Below are 27,743 nucleotides of genomic sequence, written 5' to 3' on the forward strand. Positions count from 1 at the left end.
TCCGGCTGCTCCATCTGCCTTTTGCCTGGTAACACCCTGAGAAAGAAGTCCCTGGTACCCAAGCCCAGGATCTTAGGAGGCTACAAAGGAGCAAGGAGATGCTGAACTCTGTCCGCCCCTCCCCCACAGTGCTTCCGGCTTCTTACCTGCGCGTCCTTACTCGGCCAGCTTCCATCAGCTCAAGTTTCCTAAGCAGACACACTGACAACATGCAAAAGTTACACCAAGTTTTGGCAAGTCTGACTGAACTCTGACAGACTTTCTGTCACATTTCCTTACAGCTACTTAAAGTGCACTTTGCCATGTAATAGAACACCTTCCGGTGGGGAGGGGGAGGGGTCTCCCGCAGGCAGGATTTAGCAAGAAGACCTGCTGGAAAAGCAGGGGGGAGGGTGTTAGTCTACGAGGATTGTGGAGTAACACTGGGCGAGGGATGGAGAGGCGTAGAAGAGCCAGCTTCAGCCAGCCTAGGTCACGAGGTGGAGAGGAGGACCACAGGGCTTTTCCACTTAAGACGCTTAGCCGCTCGGTCACCTTGCCTGCCTGCTCTGCAGAAGGGAAGCCCCATCCTAGGCGAAGGACAACAGGTTGGAGGTAGCTGCACAGGAAGACAAGGAACATTGAGGGACTGTCAGGGCAGACCTGCATTGGTTGATGGCCTGAAGCCAGAAGGCGGCTGGGCTTTCCTGCAGTAGGTGACGGAGAACAGCAAGGAAGTTCAGCCTGGTTGGAGGAGCCACCGGTCCCCTCACCCCACCCCCACCCCACCCCAACCTGGCCATTCTTGGAGTGTGAGACACATTCATGTAGGAAATAAGGTCCGCGTTAGGAGGAGAAATCGCTGCTTGCAAGGAGCAAAACCAGAAAGGGGTGTCCATGGAAAGGTGTCACAGGGTAGGAGGCTGTCGTTGTAGGGGCTCAGATCCAGGAACACAGCGGTCATAAACTAGGGGTTTTGCTCAGAAAGTCTCATTTGTGCCCTCCCTAGCCACTGTAGGACCCTGATTGCCGAGAAAACCAGCCCAAGACGCACCTCAAAGAAAATGACAGAAAACTACCAGAATGTAAAAAAAAAAAAAAAATTCTGTCTACTGAGAAGGTGAGTGCAGAGGTGGGATCATCAGGGTGACAGAGGAAGGGACTGTAACAGAGAAGGAGGCGAGGCAGCACCTATGCTGGATGAGTAAAAGGAAAAAAAAAACATAAAACAAAAATCGAAACATTGACTTACAGCCGGGGATGGCACACACCTGTAATCCCACCACTCAGAGAGACAGAGACAGGAGGATCACTGTGAGTTCGAAGCCAGACTGGTCTCCAAAGGGAGCCCAGAACAGCCAAGGCTACACAGAGAAACACTGACTTGAAACAAAAACAAAAACAAAAACAAACAAATGAACAAAAACCAGAAGAAGAACAAATTGCCTTGTGTAGGTGTTCTAAATCTTTTTTTAAGTGAGAAAAGCAAGTTGGTAAATTCAATCTCAGGACCCTCAGTGTGGAAAAGGAGATTGTCCTCTGACCTTCACGGCACCATGACAACCAGGCACGCCCTTCAGTTCCTACCACAATAACCACAATTAGTAACAAAGAGAGATGTTCTTTAAAAAATAGAAAAACAGCAGGGCGGTGGTGGCACATGTTTTTAATCCTGGCACTTGGGAGGCAGAGGCACATGGCTCGCTGTGAGTTGGAGGCCAACCTGGTCTACAAAGCCAGTCCAGGACAGTCAAGATTACACAGAGAAACCCTGTGTAGAAAAACAATAAATAAATAAATAAATAAATAAATAAATAAATAAATAAGAAAAGAGAAAAGGAAAGAAAGAAAACAGCCAGGCATAGTGCTGGCACACGCCTTTAATTCCAGCACTTGGGAGGCAGAGGCAGGCGGATCTCTGAGTTCAAGGCCAGCCTGGTCTACAAAGTGAGTCCAGGACAGCCAGGGCCACACAGAGAAACCCTGTCTCAAAAAAACAAGCAAAAATGAGAAAAACATCTTTTGAGTTCAGAAGGCTCCCACCATCACTATGCACCGGGTTGGGCACCTGACCGAGTACTTCCGAGGCGACCCTGGAGAGGCAGCAGTGGAGGGACGTCATCCTTCAGCAGTGCAAGCCTGGCCTTGTGAGCCAGGGTGAGCTTTTTCATTGTTGTTCTATTGTTGCTTTAATTCTATGGCTTTCTGGGACTTCTAGTACATTCCATTTTGTTTGATTTTATTTTTATTTTTTGGGGGGGGGTTTGAGACGGGATTTTTCTATGTAGCCTTGGCTGCCCTGGACTCCCTTTGTAGACCAGGCTGGCTTCAAATTTATAGGGATCCACCTGCCTGTGCCTCCTGAGTGCTGGGATTAAGGGTGTGTGCCACCATGCCCAGCGCTCTATTTTGTTTAAAATAGCCTTTAGTGTCATTCAGCTTAATACTGTGATAAAATACTTATGAATAAAAATTCATATCAAGCCTGGTGGTGGTGGAGCGCACCTTTGATCCCAGCACTTGAGAGGCAGAAGTAGGTAGATCTCTGAGTTCGAGGTCAACTTGGCCTGCAGAGCAAGTTCCAGGACAGCCAGGGCTACACAGAGAAACCCTGGGGGTGGGGCACAAGAACATGGTTAATTTATTTTGGCTCACAGTCTCTGACTGGCTGGCTCTGTTGCCGGTGTCTGTGCTGCGTCAGGATATCACATGGGGCCCTATGGTGAGGCAGCACTGCTTTCCTATGACAGCCAGGAAACAGAGAGACAGGGACAGGAAACCAGGTATAGTCAGGGTGGGTGCACCCCAAGGATAAGCCCTCTTTGCCTGAGTACCGCCTCTTAAGTTTCTGTCCTTTCCAGTAGTTCATTAAATGACGTGCCCCGAGTCAGTGAGGTGCCTCACTACATTAACATACACCAGCAGCCACAGGACCAATAGCCCCAGGTCAATATGAGCTCATAAAGAAACAGAGAGCGCCTGAGTCATGCAATTGCTATCAAGAAAATCCAAAAGATGAACAACCTATGTGAGAGGAAGCAGAACTCATGGAGCAGAGAGAGCAAGAATGTACAATAATCCTAATAAACTTTCTCTCAGAGACGGTGGAGATTATTGCTAGTTTGAAACAGAGGTGAGACTGGATGAGGAGGTTATAGAGGCTGAAACAGAGAAGTCAATAAGTACGTTGAGTCGAAAAATAGATTCAGACAAAGGATGAATTCATAAACTGCAACAGAAGATTGACAGACCCTCCCAGGAAGGAAGAAAGAAATGAGAACCGTAAGGGTGAGGTTAATAGGTCTGGAGGATGTGTGTCTAAACGAGAAGCCCCAGAGGAACAGGGGGAAAATCTGGAAGTAAATACTTGGGGAAAATATGACTAGAAGAACGATCCGAAACTGGGGAGATGGCTCAGTGGCGAAGAGTGCATACTGCTCCTCCAGAGGACCTGCGTCCAGTTCCAGCACCCATGTCAGATGGCTCATAACTCCAGCTTTAAGGAGATCACATGCCTGTGGCCTCTGTGGCCACCCGCAGTCCTGTATGCATAAGGATTAGGGGTTCAGGGAGCATCCTCAGCTACATAGTGAGGTCAAAACCAGCCTGGGCTACCTGAGACCTTGGGTGTGTAATATCAGGCTTAGGGAGAGGGCTCAGGGCTGAGCATGAGGACCTGACTTAAAATTCTTAGAAGCCACAGCAAAGCCTATGACTACGGAGAATGTCTGTGCTCCAAGTGCTCCTCCAGGGAGATGGAAGACAGAGACAGGGATCGCCTGAAGCTACCCGGCAGAACAAAACAGAGAGATGGAAGGCTGGGCCCAGAGAGAAAGAGTTCTGATGTTAAGAATGCTTACTACAGGGCTGGAGAGATGGATCTGAAGTCAAGAGCACTGACTGTTCTTCCAGAGGTCCTGAGTTCAATTCCCAGCAACCACATGGTAGCTCACAACTATCTATAATGAAGTCTGATACCCTCTTCTGGCCTGCAGGGGTACACGCAAGCAGAGCATTGTATACATAATAATAAATAAATAACTCTTAAAAAAAAAAGAATGCTTACTACAGCTGGGCAGAAGTGGGGCATGTCTTTAATACTAGCATGTGGGAGACAGAGACAGGTGGATCTATGTCCTGCACCTACACACACACACACACACTAAGTAAAATAGAGTAAATGGTGGAAGGTAGCTGGGCGTAGTGGCACAACCCTTAAATCCCAGCACTTGGGAGACAGAGGCAGGCTGATCTTTGTGAGTTCGAGACCAGCCTGGTCTACAAAGCACGTCCAGGACAACCAGGGCTACGTAGAGAAATCTTGTCTCAAAAAAAAAAAAAAGTGGAAGGTGAGGCTCAACATCCAACCTTGTCCTCTGACTTCCATGTGAATGCTGTGGCATTTGTGCACACACATATGTGAATATACACACACAATTATTAGGCTGAGAGGTGGCTGAGTGCTTTCTTAGCACGTACAGATCTCAAGTTCAATTTCTAGTGAAGAAAACAATCCAATAAATTATAGAGTTTCTCAGAGTTAAGAAAAGTACAGTGTTTTAGGATATCAACCAGATAACGAATGAAATAATAAGGTATGTATACATCATAGTGCAATTTAATACAATGAGAGGCAAAACTTTCTAAAAAAAAAACCCAAGAAAATTTAAAAAACAAAACCAACAACAACAACAATTTAAAAACAGCCTGCAGATACAGCCCAGGAAGAAGAAGTATTACTTGTTTTCTTTTTCTTTTCTATTTTTAGATTTTCATTTAGTGTGTGCGTGTGTATGTGTGAGTGTGTGCTTACTGGTGCCCATGTTGTGCGTGCATGGACCACAGTGTCAGAGTCAGTTCTGTCCATCCACCATGGGACCCAGGGATCAAACTCTGGTTCACAGTCTTGTGTGTCCAGAGACTTTACTGCCTTAGTTTCTTGCTGGACTGGATCTTTGTTTTTGAGACAACAGCTCACTGTGTGTTTCCCAGGCAGGCCTTAGCTTGCAATGCACCTGTTTTGGCATCCTGACATCAGTTTCTGCAACAGTGGAAGAAAAAGTACTTAGGAGATCGATTTTTTATTTTATTTTTTGCTTTTTGTTTTTGTTTTTGTTTGAGACAGGGGTTCTCTATGTAGCTCAGGCTGTCCTAGATTTTGTAGATCAGGCTGGCTTCGAACTCAGAGATCTACCTATTTCTGTTTTCCAAGTGCTGGGATTAAAGGTGTGAGCCACCACACCTGGTATGAACTAGAATTTTTATATCCAACTAAATTATAATTTTTCAAAAACCTGAATTAAAAATGTGCTAAGCAGCTGGGTACAATGGTGCACACTTTTAGTTCCAGGACCTGCAAGGCAGAGGCCAATGGATCTCTGTGAGTTCAAGGCCAGCTTGGTCAACAGAGTGAATTCCAGGACAGCTAGGTCTGGGAACATTTGCTACCCAGAGCCTCTGAAAAACACTTTGAATGTACATTAGCAAGAATTGGCAGTCTTTCCCCCTTAAGAGTTATTTACCTAGATTTTATGTGTCTGGGTATTTTGTCCACATGTATGTAAGTGTACCATATATATGCAGTGCCTGCAAAAGCCAGACAGGGCAGTGGAACCTTTGGGTGAGCTGCCATGTGGTTCCTGGGAAACCAACCTCAGGTCTTCTGCAAGAGCAGCAAGTGCTCTCAAGCCCGAGCCACCTTCCTAGCCCCATGATATGGAAGTCTTTAAAAGCAAAAACAGAATCACCAAGGGCTGGAGAAATGGTCAGCGGCTGACAGCCTTTAATGCTCTTCCAGAGGACCGGAGTTCAGCTCCCATTGCCCACCTCAGGCAGCTCACAACTGCCTGTAACTCCAGTGCCAGGGAATTGGTCATCCTCCTCTGGCCTCTGCTTGCGCCTGCCCTTAAATGTACAGCCTCATGCACAGATACACAGCTAAAAAAGAAAATAAACCTTACAAAAAAGCCTGCGCTGCTGTGATGGCTGATCTTAGTGCTCGGTTCACTGGCTTTGCCCTCTTTGGTCGTGTCCTCACATCTACGGTGAATCTTATAAATGTGATGGATCGAAAAACACCTCGAAGATCAACAAAGCCCATATCTGGGTGTGTCCTGGAGGTGTTTCCAGAGACAATTAGACCATAAGAGCTAAATCTTGTTTCCAATTTTTTTTCATATACATACATACATATATATGATTTATTTATTTTATACATGAGTGTTCTATGTGCATATACACCTGCATGTCAGAAGAGGGCACCAGATCACATTATAGATGGTTGTGGTTGCTGGGAATTGAACTCAGGACTCTGGAAAAGCAGACAGTGCTCTTAACTGCTGAGCCAGCTCTCTAGCCCTGGTTTTGGTTTTTCAAAACAGGGTTTCTCTGTGGTAGCCCTGGCTGTCCCAGAATTTACTCTGTAGACCAGGCTGGTCTAGAATTCAGATATTCACTTGTCGCCACCTCCTAAATGTTGGAATTAAAGGCATGCACCACTACATAATTGCTAACTTTCTAAAAAGGATGTATTTGCTTATTTATTTTCTTACTCACATGTGCCTGAGTGTACATATGTGTAACTCATGTGTGTAGGTGCCAGAGGAGGCGGGGTGGGGGGGCTGAGGGGTGGGGGTGGAGGTGAGGGTGGGGTGGGGTGGGGTGAGGGTGGGGGGGCTGAGGGGTGGGGCTGGGGGTGAGGTGGGGGGGCTGAGGGGTGGGGGTGGAGGTGAAGGTGGGGTGGGGGCTGAGGGGTGGAGCTGGGGGTGGGGTGGGGGGCGGTTGATTTCCTGGAGCTGAAGTTACAAGCAGCTATGAGCTGCCTGATTTGGTTGCTGGGAACCAGCCCTGTGTTCTTCAAAAACAGCGAGTTCTCTTATTTATTTATTTATTTATTTATTTACTTACTTATTTATTTATTATGCATACAGTGTAGGCCTGTATGCCAGAAGAGGGCACCAGATCTCATTATAGATGGTTATGAGCCACCATGTGATTGCTCGGTATTGAACTCAGGACCTTTGGAAGAGCAGCACTTAATCACTCCATCTCTCCAGCCATCTCTCCAGCCCAGCAGGGAGTTCTCTTAAGCACTGAGCCATTATGGTCTCACCTCTTTCAGGGTGTCCACAGCTGGACACCAAGCTGGAAAAGATGAAGCAGAGTCTGGAACAGGGCGGGGCCTTCAGGATTCAGGAGGGAGGAGGGGGGCGGAGGAGGAGAAGGCTGCGGAGGAGAAGGCCTTCTCTGAGGAGTATTACTGCCCTTTCTTTGCCACGGGCGTTGGACCTACAACCGTGGGAGCTCTGTCTTGAGGGTCCAGCAGTGAATGCAGAAAGCCCTCTCCGAAAACAGCTCTTCAAGTGTTGCAGCCCAGTGAAACAGCGGCTCTTAGACGGTCTTTGGTGAAGCGGCCTGTTCATTAGTGAGACAGCTTATATGTGTTTATTCCATGGTGAACAAGTTCTATATGAACCTTGGGGAGTGGGAAGGGGTTTTCAGAGTGAAGGCGTTTCATTGGCTAGGGCTGGATGCTGGTGACGCACTATACGTACCCAGGTGGCTGCCTTGAGAGGTGGAGGTTGCCAGGTTGCTTGCGCTGGGGTACCGAGCCTCAGAACAGGGAGAGAGTGCTTCTTACTCCTGCGTATCTCAAGCTTGAGATTTCTGAGGTTTGGGCGCGCTCCACCCTGCCAGTTCCATGCCAGTTCCCCCTGGTGGCACAGTCCACGTGCCCCCACGAGCCACCTCCCCAGCCCCATGACCAGTTGGTGACTCAATCTATTGTTGGATTCAGACATTGAGTGTACCGCTGGGGGTTGTAGAACTGTGGACGATGGAGCCAGGTAAAGAGAGGTAGCTCACGGGGTGGGGGAGGGGTGGGGGCGGCTTTGGGGGCTGGACCTTGCCTTGGCCCCTTCCTGTTATGGCTCAGCTTTGCTCGTCTCCCTCACAGCGTGAACTGCGCTGGGATATCTCTCTACTATGATGCATGGACAACAGAATCCAAAGAAATCTTTCCCATGTTACATTGCCCTTGCCTCGATGGACTGACTAACGCACGCCATTAAGCATTGACATCTAGAAGACACAAAGTGACAGGGTGAGTGTGTAAACGGGCATAGAATGAGAACCAGGAGGAGGTGGAAAGATGCTGGCAAGATCAGAATTAGAAAGAAGCCAGGCAAGATAATGTACATCTTTATTCCCAGCACTCTGGGACTCCAAGGCCACAGGGTCTATGTAGAGATTTCCAGGTCAGCCCAGGGCTACCCAGCAAAAGCCTGTCTCTAAGTAAATAAATAATAAGAAAGAAAGGATAATACAAATAATCATAGATAATAAACCAAGAATAAAATAAGCCAAAATAAAAAAAACCAATAAAAATAAAATGAACAGTTTTCAAATTGGCAAAAGAAACTTCTATCCAATTAAAGTTATGAAGGAAGTAAAAAGACACATCTAGCAAGGAGGAAATGTGAAGTAAGATGGTTCATAGAAGTCTCACCGTGTGACAGAAATTACATAAATGTGGGAAAGATGTGATTAAACTTGTAAATCTAGAAACACAGAATCTCAAATTAAACATAAGTAATTACGGAGTTGAAATGTGTTATCACTTTTTAAAAAGATAAAGTCTGAAAACAAAGAGGAAGAAAAAGCCAGTGGGAGGTTCACACCACCTGCAAGCGGAGATTCACACCTGCAAGCGGAGGTTCACACCTGTACCTGGGCAGTCTGGAGGCTGAGGCAGGGTCATCTTCAGTTTGAGGTGGACTTAGCTACATAGTATTCCCAGAAGAGCAAAGAAGATGACAAACCACAGCTCCAATCAAAAGCAGGAGGAGATCAGAGGGGATGAAGGAGATACTATATTGATAAAACAAAACAAAACAACAACAAAGAGATGGACTGAAGCAGACACAATAATTATGAAGTACTGATATGGACTTCAGAAGTTTAAATCAGGGGCTGGTGACGTGGCTGAGAGGTGAAGAGCACTGGCCGTTCTTGCTCAGGTCCTGAGTGGCTCAGAACCATCTGTGCAGGCAGAATACTGTACAAATAAATAAATAAATCTTTTAAAAAATGTATAAATCATAGCTGACAAAATTTGGGGTGGGTACAGATAAATCAGTAATAGTAGTTAGAGTCCTTTTTCAAAAGACTGTTTATTTACTTGTTTGTTTTTTTTTTTAACTTAAAATACAGAGTCTCACTATGTAGACCAGACTGGCCTTGAACTCACAGAGATCAGTCTGTTTCTGCCTTCCAAAGGCTGGGGTTGAAGGCATGTCATCATGCTCTGCTATTTTTTAAAATTTTTGTTTTGTTTTCCAGGACAGGGTTTCTGTGTGTAGCCTTCGCTGTCCTGGACTCACTGTGTAGACCAGGCTGGACTCAAACTCACAGAGATCCACCTGCCTCTGCCTCCCTGAGTGCTGGGATTAAAGACACATGGCATCATATCAGTGCGCTATTTTTAAATTTGTATAACTGTGTGCGTGTGTGTGTGTTTGTGTGTGTGTGTGTGTGTGTGTGTGTGTGTAGTACTGCATGTGAATGCAGCTGCCCAGGGGTCCAAAAGAGGGTGTTGGGGGGGCTGGAGAGATGGCTCAGTGGTTAAGAGCACTGACTGCTCTTCCAGAGGTCCTGAGTTCAATTCCCAGCAACCACATGGTGGCTCACAACCATCTATAATGTGATCTGATCATACTGTATACATAATAAATAAAATATTTTTAAAAAGATCTTCAAAAACAAACAAACAAACAAACAAAAAAAGAGGGTGTTGGATCACCTCAATCTGGAGTTACAGGCGGTTGTAAGCCACCTGACGTGGGTGCTGGGAACCAAACTTTGGTCCTCTGCGAGAAAACTATACACTGAACCATCTCTCTAGCCCTCCTTTTTTTTTTTTTATGTAAGCTGACATGCAATGGTCCTACATAATTAGGAGGAAGGTGTGAAGGCTCAGTACATGTTTGTAATGTGTAATAGAGATTAAAAAAAAAAACAACTAATCTTCTCCAGAACTGATATTTCAGGTACACTAAATAAGGAAGTAATATTTAATAGTAAGATTAATAAGTTCAGATGAGCAGATAAGTGTGGGGAAATTATATGCTCAGTGTTTACAGTTTGACTCGGCAGTATGTCACACATGAAGTTTGAATGAACTTCAAAGTCTTAGCACCATTAAAAGCTGGTTCTTGGTCAGGAGGATGGTTCAGCAGGCATGCCCACTAGTTTTATGTCAACTTGACACACATTAAAGTTATTTTAGAAGAGGGAACCCCAAGTGAGAAAATGCCACCCCAAGACTGGCCTGTAGACAATTATGTAGGGCATTTCCTTTTCTGTTTTTAAATTTATTTTTTTAAAGATTTTGTTGATTTAATGTAATATGTGTGTGTGTGTGTGTGTGTGTGTGTGTGTGTGTGTGTGTGTGTGTATGTGTGTACTCATGCAGGTCACGCAGGTCGCCATGGTAGCCAGAAGGCACTGGATTCCCTGGAGCTGTGGAGTTACAAGTGGTTGTGGGTCACTTGATATGGATGCTGGGATCCAAACTGAACTCAAGTCCTTGGAAGAGCAGTAAGTGCTCTCTCCATCATCTTTCCAGCCCTGTAGGGCATTTTTTTCATTGATGGTTGATCACTACCGGGCTCCCAGGGCAGGTGGTCCTGGATGGCATAAGAAAGCAGGCCGAGCAAGCCATGGGTAGCAAGCCAGTAAGCAGTGTTCCTGTGTGGCCTGGACTTAGTTCTCGACCTGTTTCCCTAGATGACTGACTGGATGCAGAACTGGATGCTAAAATTAACCCTTTCCTCCCCAAGTTGTTTATGGTCCTGGTTTCATCACAGCAATAGAAACCCTAAAAGTGTGTGAAAGTGTTGGCAGTGTGAGCCTAACAGCATGAGCTCAGATCCCTGGAGCCATGTAAATGCCAAGTGGATTTGTCCTCTGACCGCCACTTGGTCACACTGTGGTACTTGTAGGCCCTCACGTACATACAAACCTGTGTATACACATACACAGAAGCAGATAAAATAGACTGACATTGTTCCGTGTGTGTTTGTGTGTGTGTGTGTGTTGCCTGCATGTATGCCTGTGTATCGTGTCTGATGCCCTTGGAGGCTGGAAGAGGGCATCAGCTTCCCTGAGAGTGGAGTTAATCTGCTGTGAGCACCATGTTGGCGCTGGGAATCAAACCTGGATCCTTTGGAAGTAACACCAGTGCTATTAACCACTGCCCCATCTCCCCAATGCCTCGATAATAACATTTTTAAAAAATATATTTATTTTATTTTGGCAGCTGGAAAGATGGCTCAACAATTAAGAGCACTTGCTGTTCTCGCAGAGAACCTGGGGTTCAACTCCAGTTACAGGAGATCCTATGACTTCATCTGACCTCCAAAACACCAAGCACTCATGTGATGTACATATGTACCTCCAGAAGAAATACTCACATGTAAAGTAAAAGTGAATAAATTTAAAAAATTTTTTGTTTGGTTTTTTGAGACAGAGTTTCTCTGTGTAACAGTCTTGGTTGTCCTGGACTCCTTTTGTAGAACAGGCTGACCTTGAACTCACAGTAATCCTCCTGCCTCTCCCTCCCGAGTGCTGGGATTAAAAGTGTGAGCCACCACATCTGCCGGCACAAATCAAAGAAATTAAAAGCAACATAAAGAAGATTTATTTTAGCCAGGTGTAGTGATGCACACCTTTAATTCCATTACTCAGGGAGGGAGAGGCAGGTGGATCTCTGTGAGTTTGAGGCCAGCCAGGTCTACAAAGTGAGTCCAGGGCAGCCAGGGCTATTACACAGAGAAACCCTGTCTTGAAACACAAACAAACAAACAATCCAACAAAAAATGATTTGTTTTATTTCTGTTCACATGCTTGTTTGTGCATGTGTGTGTGAGTGTACATGGGGCACCTTTGGATTCCCTAAAGCTGGAGTTACAAGCAGTTGTGAGCGTCTGTGTAAATGCTGAGAGCTAAACTCACGTCCTCTGTGAGAGCAAGAAGTTCTAACAGCCACGCTTTCTCTTCAGCTCATTTACACACACACACACACACACACACACACACACACACACACACACACACACACTGGCCCGCACACACACACAGGCACGCATGCACACACATTCCTCAGGGCTGATGGCACCGGGGTAATGTGTGAGGCCCTGAGTTGGGACTCTCAGAAGCAGGTGCACCTCCACACAAGCACCAGTGCACACACAAATTAAAAGAACTAGTTCTGGAGCTGGAGAGATGGCTCAGAGGTTAAGAGCACTGGCTGCTCTCCCAAAGGTCGTGAGTTCAATTCCCAGCAACCACGTGGTGGCTCACAACCATCTATAATGAGATCTGGTGCCCTCTTCTGGCACGTAGGCATACACACAGGCAGAACACTGCATATATAATAAATAAATAACTTTTAAAAAAAATAAAAGAACTAGTTCTAAGTAGCTGGGCATAGTAGCACAGGGAAGCTTTAATCACAGCACTAGGGAAGCAGAGGCAGGCAGGTCTCGAGAGGCCAGCCTGGTCTCCAGAGCAAGTTCCAGGACAACAGGGCTACACAAAGAAACCTTTTCTCAAAAAACCAACCAAACAAGCAAAACACTTAGTTCTAAGGCCACAGGGAAATCAAACTGGAAAGAACTAGCTAAGACAGCTTTGAGTATCGTCTACAAAGTGAGGTAATACTTTCCCCTGGGCATTGTGGGTCACACCTGTAATTCCAGTACCTTGGAAGGCTAAGGTGAAAAAGGTCCATGCTAGCCTGGGCTCCATGGTGAGATTCTGTTCCAAAGACACAAATGAGCGTACAAGAAACAAAACAGTAAAGAATTCTTTATTTAAAGAGGAAGTAATTTAAACAACAAAAACAACATTCCATGTCAGAATTTGTGAGACAAAATTAAAACAGAACTCACAGGAGGATTTACAACTTCAAGCATATCTATCAGAAAATAACACACGGGACAATTGGTGTGGAGGTTCGCACCTGCCTTCCCAGCACTTAGGAAGCTGAGACAGGAGCATTGCTGAGAGATCTGGGCTCGCCAGGTGTACGTAGTGAGTTACAGATTTAGAGTGAGACTCTATCTCAAAACAAAAACAAACAAACAAAAAAAAAACCACACAAAGAAATGGGAGCAAATGGTACAAGCACTTGGTGCCAGAAGAAGGGAAAGTATGGGCCTGATGGTCCAGCTCTTGAGAGCACTGGCTGCTCTTCCAGAGGTCCCGAGTTCAATTCTCAGCACCCACATGGTGACTCACAACCATCTATAATAGAATCTCATGCCCTTTTCTGGCCTGCAGGTGTACATGCAGATCAGTCATACATAAAATATAAATAAATAACATTTTAAAAAAGAAGGGAAAGTAGCAGACACACAGGAAACTGGATGAAGATCCTACGTGTAGTAAAGCGTTCACTGTTTAGTAAAGAAAAGAGTAAAATTAAAAGTACAACACCCAGGTGGGCGGTGGTGGCGCACGCTGGGATTAAAGGCATGGACCACCAGGGGACAACAGAGAAACCTTGTCTTGAAAAATGTTTTAAAAAGAAGGAAAGAGAGAAAGGCAGGCGTGGTGGCGCACTCCTTTAATCCCAGCACTTGGGAGGCAGAGGCAGGTGGATCTCTGTGAGTTTGAGGCCAGCCTGGTCTGCAAAGTAAGTCCAGGACAGCCAAGGCTACACAGATAAACCCTGTCTTGAGAAAAGAAAATGGGGGAGGCCAAACAAATAGCATAATTCCTTATGTAAAACTTTTAAAAGCAAGCACACATAATGTACTGTGAAGGGTGGCAGCCACAGTCAGTAAACTACAAAGGAGGCATCACCGTGGTAACACTGTCACCAGCTGATCCTAGTTGAATCTAGGACAAAAAGAGGGCTGATTGGGAAGGCGTGTGCAGGGACCTGGGCTGCAGAGAGCATTCTGCTTCTTGGCCTGTATCCTAGATTGCTCATCTCATAGCTAATGGCTGCATTGCGCAAGTCAGTCATATAGACTTTTCCTTATGGCCCTTTGTTCCTCATTTTATTTTTATTTATTTGTTTTTAATTTTTTGTTTTGTTTCAAAACAAGGTTATTCTGTGTAGCCCTAGCTGTCCTGGAACACCCTGTGTAGATCAGGCTGGGTTCAAACCCAGAGATCCACCTGCCTCTGCCTCCTGAGGTTTGGGATTAAAGACAAGTGCCACCACTACGCAGTTTAAACATGGCTTTTTTCAGTGTAGCTGTAGGCCAAGGGATGGAGGCCCAGGTCCCGCCAGTGCCCAGGAGGCTGCCCCTATGGTCCAGGTGCTGAGATGGGCACAGGTGCCTGAGGGGCAGAAAAGGACAGAGCAACTGAAAAGAGAGGAAAGAATCCAGACTGTAAGAGAAAACACCAGAGCCAGGCTGTCAGGAACCATGTACAGTCTGCGCTGGCGCCCACACTGGCTTTAGCAGGAACTGCCCAAATTGACATCAGTTTTTTGTTTGTTTGCTTGGTTATTTGGTTGGTTGGTTTTGTTTTTGTAACCAGTTCCTTGAGTGTAAACAATCAGCCCCTAGCCGGGCGTGGCGGTGCACACCTTTAGTCCCAGCACTCAGGAGGCCAAGGCAGGTGGATCTCTGTGAGTTCCCGGACCGTTTGGTCTACAAAGTGAGTCCAGGACAGCCAAGGCTACACAAGGAAACCCTGTCTTGAATAACCAAAAACCAAAAACCAGAAACCAAAAACCAATCAGGCCATAGTAGAGAAAATAGTGTTTGGCAGCTGCCCGGAAAGGAGATGGAACAGCTAATGGCAGTGCACGGTCGCCCCCTTGTGGCAGTTTAAAGTGATGGCAGCCCTGAACTTGAACTTCCTCCTTAAAGACTGGTGCACTCACTATCCTGCCTTCACAGGATGGAGACAACGCCTCACTAGTGATTATATTCCTCCCTCAACCTTTAGACGTCCCCTAAATCTCAAGCCCTGGCAGAAGCCCTGAGGACCTGGGGCTCTGGGTCCTCTGCCTGGTTTGTACCCTAAAACTTGCTATTCTTGACTCCCATTAACACATCCAATTGTCTATAACTTTCCCAGCAACTTGCTGTTGGGGGATGGTCTCGTCACTGTGTATGCGGATGCTGGTTTCTGTGCCCAGAGATCTGGTTGCAGTCGGAAGTGGGCACTGTCATCATCACTGCTGAAGCATCTCCTGTCTCAGTGTTGTGTAAAACTGTGTAAGGACTCTCCATCATCTCTGATTGGGTAATAAAAAAAAAAGCTGTGCAGCCTAGAACGGGGCAGGATTTGGAATCCCAGGAGGAGGGTCCCAGGTGCGAGAGAGACAGAGAGAAGAAGGTCGCCTGAGGATGCAGATGGAGCAGGAGCAGCCAGGGCGAGACTAGGTGTCAGGCAATGGGGCACACGGCTGGGATGTAGGCCAGGTCAGCAGGGTTGTGTTAGAACAGATGGGAATCTGCCCAGCTATAGTGCTTAAAGCTTATTAATACATTTATAGGTCACCATGTCATTATTTGTGAGCTAGAGCAGGGACAGAGAGGCCCATGCATTAATTTTACAACTTGTTTCCCTTTACTTCCCCAGAAGAGAAATGGGCAGAATAAGTGTAACTTAAATCAATAAATGATGCTGGGTGGGGGAGGGGTGGGCCACACGCCTTTAATCCCAGCACTCGGAAGGCAGAGGCAGGTGGATCTTCATGAGTTCCAGGCCAGCCAGCCTGATTTACAGAGTCCAGGACAGCCAAGGCTACACAGAGAGACCCTGTCTTGAAAAAAAAAATGAATAAATGATGAGTGAGGTTGTACTCCTGGCACACAGGCTCATCATAGCCTCAGTGACCTAAGATCTCCAGTGCAGCCGCATGGCCACGTCCCTAGGGAGAATGTCTCCAAGGGACCACGACCCTGGAAGTCACAGATGTGTCCCTCCGGGAAGGCCCACATGACTATGCAGAATCCTCCACAGCAGGGTTTCCTCATTAGTGAACTCTACAGAGAGGAGGCAGCCAGTGAGTTACATAACACGGGGGAGGATCGCATTACTCAGCAGGGGAACCCCAGAAGGACATTGATCTGGAAGCCAAAATTAGCACACTGGTCTCTCTCTCCCAGGACATTGCCGTTTGTAGGTTTTCATAAGTGACCTCGGTCTCTCCTTGCCAGAGGCTTCTCCTCACCTGTACAAAGGGGTAGTAATGTTGGCTGACCCAGCAAAAGCCCAGGGTCTTCCTTTCCACACTCTCAAGGCACTAACGGTCTGTTTTTACAGATGAAGAAATGGAGACGCAGAGAGTCTTAACAACTGGGTCGTGTTCACACACTGGGAGATGACAGGGCTGGGATGGCAGTCCAAGGGTCCAAATGTGTATATCTCCTCCTCCTCCTCCTCCTCCTCCTCCACCTCCTCCTCTTCCTCCTCCATCTTCTCCTCTTTCTCCTCCACCTCTTCCTCCTCCTCTTCTTCTCCCCTCTGCCCCAGACAAGTTACATTCTCACATGATTTGGATTTCATACAGTTTAAGAGGTTATCCAGTGAGCCCTCTCTCCCTTTGCCTTAGACATTAGTCATGGCTTGCTTTCTGTTGCTGTGATAAACAGCATGACCAAAAGTCACTTGAGGAGGAAAGCGGTCAATCTTGCGTCCATCATGAAGGGAAGTCAGGGCAGGGATTCAAGGCAGAAACTTGGAGACAGAAACTGAGGCAGAGGCCATGGAGGAGGACTGCTTGCTGGTTTGCTCCCCTTGAACTCCCCAACTTGCCTTTTCATACCACCCAGGACAACCTGCCCAGGGACAGCACCACCCACGGTTGCCTGGGTCCTTCCACCTTAATCGCTATTCAAGAAAAAGCTCCACAGGTTTGCCTCCTCCCAGACTCCAGCTTATGTCAAGGTGACCCCCCCCCCCAAAAAAAATCCTAACCAGCACAGCAACCCATCACTCTCTGGAGGACCAGCGCTGCTATTATTTCTGGGTGTGTCTCTAGACATTTTCTATAGAAACGCAGATGTACATGTCTCCTCCCCATAGGAGCACACACGCTGCCCTGCACTGTGTGCTACACACCAGACAGTGACTCCAGTGTTCCACAGCAGTGTGTCTGGAACCAGGAGCACTTTCACCATAGCTGTACATCTGTACCCTGGCGGATCTAACACAACTTATTCTGCACCCACTCCTCTAATGATGGAACCTGTTTCCCATTTGCAGAAATCATTAGTGATGCTCTGAGTGTTTTACATGCACCGTTTCACACACATACATGTGGATCCAGCCGTCCTGCGTCTCCGTCCTTGCTCGTGTCTTCTTTTTATTTGCACATGTGTTTGGTCATTCGCTCATGAAGGTTCTGAAGACGCAGAGGCCATAGTCTGTGGTAAAAGTTTTGGTTTCTTTCAAAACTCAGCTGTGTTATGTAAATATGTTTTTGTTTTAATTCCAAGTGGAGGAGGGGGCTTTAGTTTGTCCACAGCTGATAATCATAATTGTCTTGTGAGGGGCGTGGTCTTTGCCGGCTGGTAATGGCCTGCCTTGTGCAGCACAAAGCGGGCAGGGTATAGGAAGATAACTAGGAAAGCTCAGAAAAGGTGTCATGTGTGGCCTGTAGCAGTTGGGAGGGACCAGAGAAACATTTCAATGCAGCTGCTAGGAGGGGACTGCTTGCTGTGTCTGCTGTTGGTATTGTCCCAAAGAACCCAACAGACCCTAAACAGATGGGAGTAGTAAAGGGGTCTGTGCCCTCCCTCTCCCTAACTGTCTCTCTTATCCAGGGATAAAGGGTTGGTTGGAGGGAGGTAGAAGATTCAATGCCCCAAATAAAATAGAGTTTAAAAACAAGTGTCAACAAGTCTCCTGGAAGAGTGTGGCCTTGCGGGTGGGTAAGCAGCCTGGGAGGGCCTGCTTTCTCTAAGCTTCTGGGGAGGACCTGGCCTCATATGAATCTCATTCTCCCTCCTACGATGCTGTGCCCTTCTCAGATTTTTCTGCTCTGTCCCCATTTGGGTAGCTTCTGAACTGGGCTTCTGGAAGTGTGATACTATGAACAGAGTGGCAGAGTGCCCTCTTGTGGACCTGTGCCCGCACAGCATGCCTCCTGTGCCTGGGTCTTGCCCACTGACTCAGGACCCCATTTTCCTAATGTGCTGAAGACAGGACAGAAGAGGTCTCTCAATTCCTGCTGCCTTCTACTAGAGAATGGCATTGAACCTGGGCACCATCCTGTGCTCCCCACAGGTATGGGGGAAGGTATGAAATCATCAGAAGAGATCCAGGGTTGGAAGAATATAATTTTTGATGTCACAACAGGCAATGAAAGGAGGGTTGGAGATGAAGAAATGGACCCACAAAAAATATGCTCGGGAGGGCGAATAAGATGGCTCAGAGAATAAAGTGCGTGCCACAAAGGTCTAATGGCCTGAGCTTGACCGCAGAACCCATGAAAAGGTAGAGGAGAGAACCAGCTACACATACACACTAATAATAATAATAATAATAATAATAATAATAATAATAATAATAATAATAATGGATGTCTTCCCCTCATCTCCAAAGCAAAGAAATCACAAGGATCATCCTTTGTGCATTCTCCAGGGACATAGACCTCAGTGAGCATCCAGATACTCCACGCCCACATGGAACCCTTTGCAGTGAAGACAGTGGTGTTCACACCAGCACCAAGGCAAGTGGAGTTTAAGCCCCATCACGTTAGGCAGGGCCAGCCCTGGGAAGAGAGCCAGCCCCGAATCTGCTTTCCACTTGGAAGAGGGAAGTGGCCCGGACTAAAGATTTTGTTGTCTTGTGCATCTGAGGACAGGCAGTGCCATGGCCACCATCCGGCCCCTGCTGCTTCTTCCTTCTGCAAGCCAGTGACAATGACTGTACCAACCTTAGGACCCATTGATTTCATGAGTCAGGCCTTCTGGATCTGACAACACAGGGCTTTTGAAGCTGCCCTGGGTGCTCACCTGGGAAATGTGGTGAGGCTATGGTGTCGAGGGTCAGAGTCACGGGTGTGGAGGAAACAAAAGGGGGTTAGCCTGCTACTGGGGGCTGTCAAAAACAAGGGGATGCCACAAGCAGTCTCTGAGGTGACCTCCAGTGACCCTTGCCTCTTTTGGAGTTCCCATTCCTTTGTGGCATCATGCCTGCTGGTGATCTGACCCCAGAGAACTCACAGCTAGTGAACAGACTGTGGCAAACGCCATGAACTGTAACCAGAAATTAGACCACACAGGGACGTGACTTCCATTTTGCTTGCTTTCTCAGGCCACCCCTGCCTGCTCTGATGAAGCTAGCTGCTGTGGCGTTAGTGACCCTGTGACGTGGTGTACAGGGACAAAGAGGGACTACAGTTTCCCAGCCCAGTAGGAGATAGGAGACCCTAGATCTTGGAGACCCTCATGTCTCAGACTCTCGGGGCATGGATCACAGAAGCGCATTACTCATCTGCCTTCTCTGGTTCTCAGTTTGAGCCACTCTGACTTTCTCTTCTGTGCCTCTGTGGATGGAGACATAATAATATCCCCGTTGTTGTTTGCACAGACTTACTATGTGTCCATCTGGGTCATTCTGGAGGATGACTTCTCATCTCTTTAAGAGATCTTACTAGGGACCCCTAAAAGGCATTTCATTCATGCCAGACAACTTGAGCTTTCAGGTAGAGCACCCTGATACACCCACCAAAGCCACAAAGCTTTCCAGCATCTTCTTGTAATGGGATGGCTAAGAAGTTCACAGAAAAACAAAACTTAGTTTGATTAATTTGGGGCATATCCTTGGCTACAGTGCAGTGCCTGGTACATTATAGCCACACAAGAAATATTTTGCCAAAACTTCAGTTTGTTGAAAATGTTCTAGACAAAGAGAAACTGCATGCTTAGAAAGGATATAGGTGCAGGAAAGCAAGATAATTAACCCGAAGGGCCTGAGAATTCCCTAGTCCTACCACAGGAAGAGAAATGGCGGGATTCCCAAGAAACCCCCTCAGCAGACTCTCTCTGGTTGTAGCTACTGTGACAGTAAAAAGCTGATATTTGTTTTACACAGGACACTAACTTTTGCAACAATCTGTATTAGTAAGATACACTCTGTGTGTGTGTGTGTGTGTGTGTGTGTGTGTGTGTGTGTGTGTGTGTGACACTCCCATATATAGTGTACATAGAGGCCCGGAGCTGATGTTACACTCTTCCTTGATCCCTCTCCACTGTGTGTGTGTGTGTGTGTGTGTGTGTGTGTGTGTGTCTCAAAGCTGCATTTCTCACTTGACCCAGAGCTCAATGATCCAGCTAGGTCCTGGGTACCCGTCTCAGCCTGCAACATGCCAGGTTACAGGCCCAACATGCTCAGTGCTGGGGATGTGGAATCTGGGCCATCTCCCCATCCTACTATGGAGATATCTGTTCTGGTCAAATATGGCCATGTGTTGAGGATGTAGCTCTGTGGTACAATTGCTTGTCCTCGAATTAAGGGAACTCATGGTTTGGTCCCTAACCTGTGAGAGAAAAAAAAAAAGAAAAGAAAAGAAAAGAAAGAAAGAAAAAGACAGGGAGGAAAGGGAAAGGGAGAAGGAAGGAAGGAATGAAGGCAGGAAGGAAGGAAGGAAGGAAGGAAGGAAGGACACTACTATCTTGCTCTCTAGGTAACATCTGTATTCAGTGTGCTGTGCTGTGCTGTGCTGTGCTGTGCTGTGCTGTGCTGTGCTGTGCTGGGCTGTGCTGTGCTGTGCTGTGCTGTGCTGTGCTGTGCTGTGCTGGGCTGTGCTGTGCTGGGCTGCCCCTGCTATGCCAATATCAGGCCAGTGCCTTAGGGGTCTTGCTACTCCTATCTCCAAGCATTCTCCTCAGAATGTCTGCCCTCACCCACCAGAGCCCAGCTGGTCGAGCCCTGGATGGGGATCTGGATGCACTGCTGCTTACAGGGCCGCTCCCAACAGCGTCAGCTTTGGACACCCTTCCAGTTTCTTCCTTGTCTTGTCCCCTGAAGTCCCGATGACCGCACCACGTGATGTCACATTCCTACTCTCCACCGCAGTGAGATAGGGCTAAGCCCTGTGAATGTCAGAGACAGTTATCAGACAACTGCACAGGGAGTGTGCTGGGAGGGAAAAGAGATCCTAACTCTGGGGATGCAAGGATAGCTTTCCTAGGAAAGGCTAGGCATAGTCACATGGTGGCTCACAACCATTTATGCTGGGATCTGATGCTCTCTTTGGGCATACAGATGTACACGCATATAGAGCACTCATCTATATGTATAAAATAAATAAATCTTTGCCAGGTGTGGTGTGTGGTGGAGTCCAGGACAGTCAAGATTATACAGAGAAACCCTGTCTTATAAAACCTAAATAAATAAATAAATAAATAAATATTCTGTCAACTGGGCAGTGGTAGCACATGCCTTTAATCCTAGCACGTAGGAAGCAGAGCCAGATGGATCTTTGTGAGTTCCAGGCCAGCCTGGTCTACACAGAGACACCCTGTGAGGGGTGGATCCTAAGAATGCCAATTCTACTTCACAGTGTTCTGGGAAGACAGTATGAACTACAGTCAATAACAACAATGACAGCAGCAGCAAAAACAAAAACAAAAAGACAAAATACCACACAGTAGCCAGGGAGAGCAGAGCTCTCTTGGAACTGCATGTCCTTTGGTAGAGACAGAGCTCTGGGTGTGAGAGGAAGTTCGGGGCCACTGGGTGGGTTTTATCCTCATGGACATGCAAAGACGTTCAAGATGAGTCATCAAGCGAATGCAGTAAGCTACGTGAAAGTGTGTGTGGTGGGAGGGATCCCTTGACAACGGAGGATAGACCTCCACCTGAACCTCTGCCAAGAAAGTGTGCAAAGAGATGCAAAGTGCACATGCAGCTGGACACACCTGTAAACCCAGTGGGAGAGTCTCACATTTCCCGCTAGCCTGGGCTACATAGTGAAACTCTGCCTCAACAAGAAATGAACCATGCACACCTTTAATCCTAGCACTCGGGAGGCAGAGGCAGGTGGATCTCTGTGAGTTCAAGGCCAGCCTGGTCTACAAAGTGAGTCCAGGACAGCCAAGGCTACACAGAGGAAACCCTGTCCAAAAAAAAAGAAAGAAAGAAAGAAAGAAATGAAATGAACCATGCACACATAAAACCACACGTGAGCTTCTGAGGAGGTGATACAGAAAAGGAGAGAGGAAAGTGGGGCAGTCCCTTTTGATTCCTTGGGGCTTGGTTTGGGGCTTGGTATTACTTGAATCCGCCTACTTTATAGTGCTCTTTAAAGTGAAATGCTTTAAAGAAATGAAGCGATCATGGTCGCCTTACAGAAATGCATTCTTTACAGCATTTGCGGGGGGGGGGGGGGGGGGGCGGGCGGGGATGGTTGGAACATGGACTGGATATGAGATGTTGTTAAACATTCTTAATTTTAGCCACATACAAAAATATTCTTGTGGCTGGAGAGATAGTTCAGCAGCTAAGGGCACTAGCTGCCCTTCCAGAGAACCTGAGTTCAATTCCCAGGACCCACATGATAGCTCATGACTATATGTAATTCCAGTTTCAGTGGATTCGACACCCTCACACAGACATATGTGTAGGCCAAACATGAAATGCAATTAAAAACAATTAAAAATAAAATAAATGTAAAAACCCTTGATTTTCAGAAGAGAGCATGATATTTCACAAAGGGTTCGTAATCCTGGGTGTGACTCAGCAAAGGCTGGAGCCAAGACTACTTCATCTGCCCAGCTGTTCTGTGGGTTTCTCCAATGATGCTCTGTGGCCTGACAGAAGGCTTGAGGTGCCTGTGAGGGTCCAAGACTAGGGCCATGAGTCAGATCTCCTTCTCCTTCTCTCTCTCTCTCTCTCTCTCTCTCTCTCTCTCTCTCTCTCTCTCTCTCTCTGTCTCTCTGTCTCTCTCTCTGTCTCTCTGTGTGTGTGTGTGTGTGTGTGTGTGTGTGTGTGTGTCCTCATTCATCTGAATTGCTTGCCTGCATTGCACACCTATCATCTTCTTCATCTTGTGTTTGAGACAGAGTTTCTTTGTCAATCCTTTGGATGCCCTAGAACTCACTCTGTGGACCAGAGCCTGTAGATCCGCCTGCCTCTGCCTCCTGAGTGCTGGGATTAAAGGCTCACATGCCCCACTTGTACGTGTATGTTGAAGGGAAGGAGACAGAAGTTCACCTGCCACAGAAGCGAAGGCCCCCAAAAACAATAGACTGTGACTCAAGCCTAGCTAGTTAATTATTGTTCCCACCCAGGATGACTCAAGGATATAGGAATGGCTGGGGGAAGAAATCCAAAGTGGGGGCATAGTAGGGTTGGGAGCCTAGGGCACAACACATTGAGTAGTCAGCAGCAGGAACATCATCACATTCCTAGGCCGGGTAGCCTTGTGGTTTGACCTTGGCTGCCTTCCCCCCTCTTTCTGCACACTGGCTCCTTGCCTGTTGCACAGACTCCTTGGCTAGCCCAGCACCCTTCCAAAGAGCTCCCATTACTTTTTCATCTTTAGGGTAGCCAACGTGAGATCTGAACTTACTGCCAAGAATATTGAGTGGTATATAAATCGAACCAGATGAAGGTAGGCCAAAGATTATCAGAGAGCTGGGAGAATGAATTATTTGGCTTCATTAGGGCTGTAGAGGTTTTGAGCATTCAGGAGTTCTCAAATCCATGGAAATCCTGTGCCATGTGATGTAAACCAATTAATTAAACCGTTGCCCTTGGTCACCTAAAATAAAGTGTTCTCTGAGAGCAGAGCTTTGAGAGACTACTGGCTGGGGTTGTCTACTGTAATGCATTTTACCGGAAGTAAAGAGCAAGCCATAATTCTCAGTTCAACCCAACAAATTAAACCCATAGGCAGCACTGCAATTTATCTGATCATATATTATAAGGGCTGGCACAAACAAAAGCTAATCCCAAAGTTGTGTCCCCCACAGTTCTTGAGCTGAGTTGAACAAACCACAGTCCTATCAAGTTAAGACGCTGGCTGGGGAAAGCCAAGCCTTAGCAGCAGGGACAAGGATCTAAGAGACACCATCCAGAAGCTTCTGGCTGACTTAATCTATAGCCACCTCTTCCAACAAGCTCCTGCCACCTTCACTCTTGACTGACAGCTCCCTCTCTTGCCTGGTGCCACTGTGACTTACATTTCCTCATGCTTGGCCCTCCTACCCAACATACTTTGCAAGTGTGTGGGAATTTGGGATGCCCGCTGGGAACGCAAGCAGAGAAAGAACAAGCTTCCAAACCAAACCGATCCAGGGCTTGAAATCCAGGGGACATGAGAGTGTCCTCACAAGGAAAGAGTGACGAGTTTTAGTGTTGGCTGAATTTAATGTAAGGGCAAACTTAGCGAGGATGCTGAGATGAGCTTTCTAGTTGAACAGCAGGGAGTGCTTCTGCTTAGAGAAGGAGACAGCCGGCAGAAAGCCGGGCTCCCTAGGAGCTCAGTACTAGAGCCAAACTCAGCTTGCTGTGAGGTTCTGGGTTGATTCTCCAACAGTACAAAACATCCCTCTGAACTCTCCAACTGCTTAAGCTAAAACCCTAACTTCCTGATGTTTGTGTTTGTTGTTTGTTGAGACTGGCTGTCCTCAAACTCAGAGATCCACCAGCCTCTGCCTCCCAGGTAGTGGGATTAAAGCACCACCCAGCTTTAACTTCCTGGTCTATAGTAAGTGTTCTTTTAGGAAATCATTTTGAAATTTTATTTATTTTTATTTTATGTGTATGAGCATTTGCCTGAATGTATGCACATGTGTGCAGCACCTGAAGAGGCCAGAAGAGGGCACTAGACCCCTCAGCCTGGAGTTATAGATGGTTCTTTGCTCCAGCATGGATTCTGGGAATCAAATATCTGTCGTCTGCAAGAGTAGCGAGTGCTTTTAACTCCTGATCCACCTCTCCAGATGAGGGTTCTCATATCACTAAATTCATAATGCCAGGAGTCCAAAGATCTTGTAAAGATAGGAGCATCAGGGATTTATCCTATTTTCATGTGTCATGGACTAGCCAGCTACAATGTCCTTAGAAAGAATCTCAGATATTTCCCTTCTAAAAACTTTAGAAAGCACTTTGGTCAAGGCTATGACAGAATCGACAGAACGTGCCTTCGTAGAATGTTCTTTGTTGATGAGGGATTTGGGACGAGGAAGTAGAAAGAAAAATATAGTCTCTGTGGAATGGACAGCTGTATGAAGCTGACCCCGCCTACACACACACACACACACACACACACACACACACACACACACACACACACACGGTTTCTCTGTGTAGCCTTGGCTGTCCTGGACTCACTTAGTAGACCAGGCTGGCCTCGAACTCACAGAGATCCACTTGCCTCCACCTCCCCAGTGCTGGGCTTAAAGGCGTGAGCCACCACCACCCAGCCATCAGCCACTCTCCTAAGAGCTCCCTTCTTCACCAGGCACCGTCAGGGCCTCTCTCTGTATCCCTGAGCCAATGACCCCAAGATGAAGGTGAAAGCTATGCTTGCACTTCAGTCTCACCTACAGGTCCCTCTCATGCACTGTGCTAAGACCTCTGTCAGGGCAGCCATGCTGATAGTTGCCACACTAGTGACCCAGAAATCTGGAGGAGTCAGCCGCCCCACCCTTCCTACCTCCAAAGACAGGAAGGCAGAGAGAGAGAGAGAGAGAGAGAGAGAGAGAGAGAGAGAGAGAGAGAGAAACTGCTATCTGAAGAGAATCAGGTCAGACAGTTTCCTCTTCCTGGATTCCAGCTGTTCCAAAAAAAGTGAAAGAGAGGCAGCAAGAGGCAGCCCAGCCACTGGGGTTGGAGGGGTTGAGAGCGTGGGAGATGCAGATCAAGCCAGGAAGGAGGTACTGAGGTCATTTTTCTTCTCCAGGGTAAGTGACTACACCTGAACTATGACAACCTTGCTCTTGCTCGATTCTTGACCCTTTAAAGATACTGCCAAATAAAGCTAGCATTTAGTAAGAGGTCGGGGTAAAGCTGCCCGATTCCATTAGGGGACTTAGAGCACTCACCATGGAGTAGGGCCTTACTTAAGCTGGCCTAGGGACACTAAGGTCGCAGGATGCCACAGAGCTAGAGGAAAGGAGCTTGAATCCAAAACAGCATGTGAATTTCTCCTTCCACGTTCTACCGTTGGAAACCTGGGCTCCAGCACCTTCCATAGCAGGGTGAAGACTGACCCAAATTCCCCTGGCCCCTTGATTTCCAAGGCTTACCTTTCTGCCATGGTGAGTCTCCACCAGGCAACTCACAAGAGAGAAGAAAACCTCAGGAATGCGTGGCTACAGGTGTCGCAACTATCCACACCACAGTTCTGACTGCAGCAGATCCAGGATGAACCAGGAGAGGCTCGGCACCCCGTGAGGTGCCACGGGAGCCCTAGGACCACCTTTGCGCTCACACCACCTACCAGCCTGCCAACAGAAAGAGAAAGAGGAGAAGCCCCGCCCCCCTCACCACTCTCAGGTGGCACCTGCGGTACAGTGGAGCCCAGAGGTGTGGGATCAGAGCTCTAGGATTCAGGACTGTGGCTGAAAGGATCAGGTTTGATGGAATTATCCAGCTGTGGCAGTGGCGCAGTTAGTGTCTCTTCACATCTGCCCCGGACATCCTGGTTCTGACAGAGTGGAGGAGGCTCGTGGGACTGACTAGTCAGACCCAAGCACATGGCTGCCTTGATTCTTGACACTCCCAGAGCAGGAGATTCAGGGGAAGTGGTCCAAGAGCTCTCCTCTCCCAAGAACCACCTTATATCCCTCCTCCCAGTCATAGGGAAATAAGATGGGGAAGACAGGCTTTAAAATGAGAGCCATTTCTCATCCCTCCGTGTGTTTCTGTTGAAGTGTCATCTCTCTGATGTGGGCACCTCTTAGAGGTACCAGCGCCTGGAGTCTGACAGACAGCCTATGCCTCTGGATCCTCCCCCATCCATCCTGGCTTTCTCAGCACCATGACAGTGGTCCAGGCAACAGTCAGGGCAAAGGCAGCCTGAGTTACAAAGGGGAAAACTTTCTTTGGCCAGTGCTCTCTCCAGGCGCTGCACCCAACCCCCACCCAGTGCAGGCGTCTTTGCAAGCAGATGCGGGGTGGAGCCTTGGGGTCCCTGTGTGCTGGTGCAATTGGAAGTGACACCTCTCCCTGATAGGAAAAGGCGGGGCTGCTCTGTGAAGTATCAGTAGAAACCACACCAGAGTGAAAAGCTGGAAACTGTTGCTGGGGGGGGGGGGGGGCAGGCAGACTCTTTCCCTAAGCTAGAGGCCAGGGACCACCTTGGTATATGTACCCACTTCCTCCACATTACGCTAGGAAGAGAGAAGCCACTCTGTCTTGAAGTCTAGGCTTGGAGTCCCAGAGGCATGGAAGCATCAAACAACATTTCCTTGGGGCTTCTTTGATGCAAACAAACAAACACATCCCATTCCTTCTTCCCTGTCTATCCCTGAGCAGAGTGAATGCACTGCCTGTGTGCCAACCACGCTGCACAGGGGAGAGCTTGCACTGCCTGTGTGCCAACCACGCCGCACAGGGGAGAGCTTGCACTGCCTGTGTGCCAGCCATGCTGCACAGGGAAGAGCTTGCACTACCTGTGTGCCAGCCACGCTGCACAGGGGAGAGCTTGCACTACCTGTGTGCCAACCACGCTGCACAGGGGAGAGCTTGCACTACCTGTGTGCCAACCACGCCGCACAGGGGAGAGTTTGCACTGCCTGTGTGCCAGCCACGCCGCACAGGGGAGAGCTTGC

The 27,743-nt window shown here is 47.6% G+C and overlaps 1 long non-coding RNA gene across 3 annotated transcripts; it reads left to right on the forward strand.

The window, feature by feature from the left end:
* Positions 1-416: 416 nt before the first annotated feature.
* Positions 417-11,432, forward strand: LOC311592172. Of its 3 annotated transcripts, none has more exons than XR_014777320.1 (4): positions 417-594; positions 998-1,099; positions 7,934-8,080; positions 11,297-11,432. It is a non-coding gene; the product is annotated as an uncharacterized lncRNA (long non-coding RNA). The 3 variants fall into 3 exon arrangements; XR_014777322.1 differs by lacking the exon at positions 11,297-11,432 and adding an exon at positions 8,609-9,254; XR_014777321.1 differs by lacking the exon at positions 11,297-11,432 and having other exon boundaries at positions 7,934-9,254.
* Positions 11,433-27,743: the final 16,311 nt, after the last annotated feature.

This window comes from Acomys minous (genome assembly GCF_964271855.1).
Source record: "Acomys minous genome assembly, chromosome: 2".
Taxonomy (NCBI): domain Eukaryota; kingdom Metazoa; phylum Chordata; class Mammalia; order Rodentia; family Muridae; genus Acomys; species Acomys minous.